We start from the raw sequence: 2918 nt of genomic DNA on the forward strand, positions 1-2918 counted from the left end.
AATGAACTTTCTGGGAATGCAAAATTAATACCACACACCACAATATGCACGAATCTCAAAACCACTACACTGGGGCAAGCAGCCAGACACACAAAAATGTACATACATAAACTAATTTATGCCTTTGGAAGTCAGGATAGTGGTTCCTTAGGGGTGGAGTGAATTGAAAGGAGCATGGTGGGTGCGGTACTAGGGTACTTGTAATACTCCATTTCTTGATCTAACTATTCCTTTAGAAAAATTTAACTACGCACTTATGATCTGTGGACTTTTCTGTATTGTATAACACACAGTGAGAAATATAAAGTTAAAAAATTAATACTACAACTAGAAACCATTTTATACCCAGGAGAATAGGAAAATCTTTAAAGCGTGACTACGCAGTTTTATCAAGAATGGGGAAGATGGGAACTCATTTTTACAAGTGTAAATTGGCAACAACAACAACAACAAAAAAGTCTTTGGCAAACAATTTGGTATTTTTTTGTAAGGCTGAACATGTGTGTATGCTACAACTCTGGAATTCCATTCCTAAGCCAGAGAAATTTTTGTATATCTGCAACAGAAAACATATAAAAGAATGTTCATAGAAGCGTTGTTCATGAATTTTTTTTTTTAAAGAGAAATAAAGAAACATGTAGGATGGCCAACTATCAGGGAAATGAATAAATAAATGGCAGCATGTCCACACTACACAGCAGGGAAAAATAAAGAATACAACTATTCATATAAACAGGTTTTGGAAACAAAATGTTAAATGAAAAAAGAGTAAGTCACAAGAGGTTATATATGATTCAATGTTTATAAAACCTTCAAAACAGCAAAATGAATATGTTTACATGCGTGATAAAGCCATAAAAGAAAGCAAAAGTACTGTAAACACACAATGTGGGAGAGCGGTTGCCTCTGGGGTGAAGGAGGGAGACACAATTGAGAAGGGGCGTGGGGAGCCTCACCGATATTGTCCCCCGTTCTAATTCTCAAGTCAGGGGGTGAGTTACCATTGCGCTTTGTAATTTGCATACGTATTACCCATATGCACTTGCATGTACAGATATTAACCAAAGAAAGATTGATCTACTTCCTGTTTAGTATGCGCACATGTTCTTGTCTGATCTCCTATCTAAATCCTCATTAAGTGAAAAATATTGATAACAACAATAATAAATTTTTTTAGAAAAACACAGAGAAAAAAAAAAAAACAAGAGCCATTAGCTAATAAAAACTTTCTACCCATTTCTGAGATAGAAAGTGGGCGGAGGGGTTGCTGATGAAGCATAGCAGGGGAAGCTGCATCCAACATGTGTGGAGCAGACTAAAGCTACGGGAGAGACAGCCCCCCAGAACCCAAACACATTTGGCCCGGGGAATGTCAGAATGTCAGCTGTGGTAGAGTCAGGAATGAGAAATGGAGCGGAAAACAGGGACAGTCTTTGGACGTTTCGATATAAAAGAGTCTAATCCTTCATGCTGCTCCTCCAACCCAGGTAGAAAATTCCTGGATGGCAAAGTCACACTCTCTTGGCAAATGCAGCCTCTGAGCTCCAGCCTTGGTGAAGAGAGTTGTGTCTGGATTTTAGGTCTTCTTTCAGAGGCAGCTGGGACCTTCATTTCCGGAGTTTTTCTGAGATTCTCTGGCAGAAATATTCGGCTTCTGTGCTTTTCCCAGGGAAAGGCTTTAAGCTAAATCTGTTATCACTTGTCCATCTACCATCCAGCTTTAAGCAGTTGTTGCTATTTTTTCCACTTGGCCTTTGTATTTAAATTCCTTTAGAACAGCTATTAAAACGGCAGAAGGTTACAGCTAATGAAGGATGATGAAGAGGCCTAGTTCAGAGGGGAAGGTTATTTCCACCTGATACATGTAGATGCTAGATTGGGCTCTGATGAACAGAATTATCAGTTTATTAATGACCATGGTTTGTGTGAACAAAACAAGCTGTGTCAAGCATTTGAAGATGCTTTTGAGGTACTGAGGCAACATTCAACTAAAGATCTTCAGATTACAAAAATTACCTGACTTTCATCAACCACTGTTCTCATGTCAGAAGAAATTTCAAATGCTGTGGTGTGTTACCTGCAGAGGAACCTGGCTGTAACCTGAGAATAGCAATTAAAAAGTGCTGCGGACCTATATTTTGAAGGAAATATTCACCAATCTCTGCAGAACATCCCTGAAAACCAGTTGGTACAACCTGCTGTTCTCCAGCAAAAGGGAGGAAAAGGCAGGAAGAAGCTCCGACTGTTCCAATACCTTCATGAATCTGTGTGTAATCCCGAGATGGCATCTTGTATTCATTGGGTAGATAAAACCAAAGATATTTTCCAGTTTGCATCAAAAAAGAAAAAGAAAAACTTTCCTAATTTTAGAGGAAAAGAAAAGGCAACCAGAAAACCATAACTTACCAGAAAATGGCCAGAGCACTAAGGAATTATGGAAGAAGTGGGATAATCACTAAACTCTGGAGAAAACTAACTCACCAATTCAGTGAGGCCATTCTCCAGAGTCTCTCTAATTTATTTCTTGGAAAAAGATATTCTGTTCACAGTATGTTCAACCTAATCAAGGACATCTAAGTTTAAGTAACTGAAATGCAAATTGCAATTATACATTTCAACTACCATGAGCTAAGCCACCCTGACTGCTAAATATACCCTTATATCTAGGGGTATATAGAAGAGGTGGTACATATATACAATGGAATGTTACTCAGCCATGAAAAAGAATGAAATGTTGCCATCTGCAACAACGTGGATGGACCTAGAGGGTATTGTGCTGAGTGGAGTAAGTCAGACAGAGAAAGACAAATGTCATGTGATTTCATTTATATGTGGAATCTAACAAATAGAAACAAGCTCATAGATATAGAGAGCATTTTGCCAGATATGGGGGGCGGGGGGTTGGGGGACTGAGTGAA

General features: G+C 38.7%; 1 pseudogene; it reads left to right on the top strand.

The window, feature by feature from the left end:
- Positions 1–1408: 1408 nt before the first annotated feature.
- Positions 1409–2649, top strand: LOC117028841 (transcription factor Spi-C-like; annotated as a pseudogene).
- The last annotated feature ends 269 nt before the right edge of the window (positions 2650–2918 follow it).

This window comes from Rhinolophus ferrumequinum, chromosome 10, assembly GCF_004115265.2.
Source record: "Rhinolophus ferrumequinum isolate MPI-CBG mRhiFer1 chromosome 10, mRhiFer1_v1.p, whole genome shotgun sequence".
Lineage (NCBI taxonomy): Eukaryota > Metazoa > Chordata > Mammalia > Chiroptera > Rhinolophidae > Rhinolophus > Rhinolophus ferrumequinum.